This window comes from Sinocyclocheilus grahami, unplaced genomic scaffold (genome assembly GCF_001515645.1).
Source record: "Sinocyclocheilus grahami isolate Dianchi unplaced genomic scaffold, SAMN03320097.WGS_v1.1 scaffold196.1, whole genome shotgun sequence".
Lineage (NCBI taxonomy): Eukaryota > Metazoa > Chordata > Actinopteri > Cypriniformes > Cyprinidae > Sinocyclocheilus > Sinocyclocheilus grahami.
The window spans coordinates 1,321,277-1,321,897 of NW_015505375.1; the positions used below are offsets into that span (position 1 = coordinate 1,321,277).

At 23.2% G+C, this 621-nt stretch overlaps 1 protein-coding gene across 1 annotated transcript in view; it reads left to right on the forward strand.

Annotated features, from left to right (window-relative positions):
• The window catches only part of igdcc4 (immunoglobulin superfamily, DCC subclass, member 4), a 96,152-nt gene that overhangs the window by 68,179 nt on the left and 27,352 nt on the right, over positions 1–621 (forward strand). The window lies entirely within an intron of this gene.

A 621-nucleotide genomic window follows, 5' to 3' on the forward strand; every position in this document is an offset into this window, starting at 1 on the left:
TAGGCTATATATATATATATTTACAGTATATTTATATACGTATATAAATACATACACAACATAATACACAACATAAATTTGGGGTTGGTACAATTTTTATTTTTTATTTTTTCAGCAGGCCTGCATTTATTTGACTTAAAATACAGTAAAACAGTACTATTGAGAAATAATATTGTTAAATTACAGTTTCCTTTTTATATTTTAATGTAAAAGCTGAATTTTTAGCAGCTTACTAATTAATTTTAGCATGAATTAAAATTTTATATGGATTTTTTGCACAAGCAACATTTCTTATTAATATAAATGTTAAAAACAGTTTTGTGCTGCTTAATATTTTTGTGAAAATTGTGATAAATGTTTTTCAGAATTCTTTAATGAATGGAAAGTTCAAAAGAGCAGCATTTATTTGAAATGGAAATATTTTAAATAACATAAATATCTACTGTCACTTTTGATCAATTTAATGCACCCTTGCTGAATAAAATTCTCAATTGTATAAAATATATATTTTTTAATATATTATTTTAAATTTCTATATTTTATTTATGTATAACAGCTGCAACCTAGATAAATGACACCTATCCTCTTTGGCCTCATTATATCAATCTCTCCATCACACTC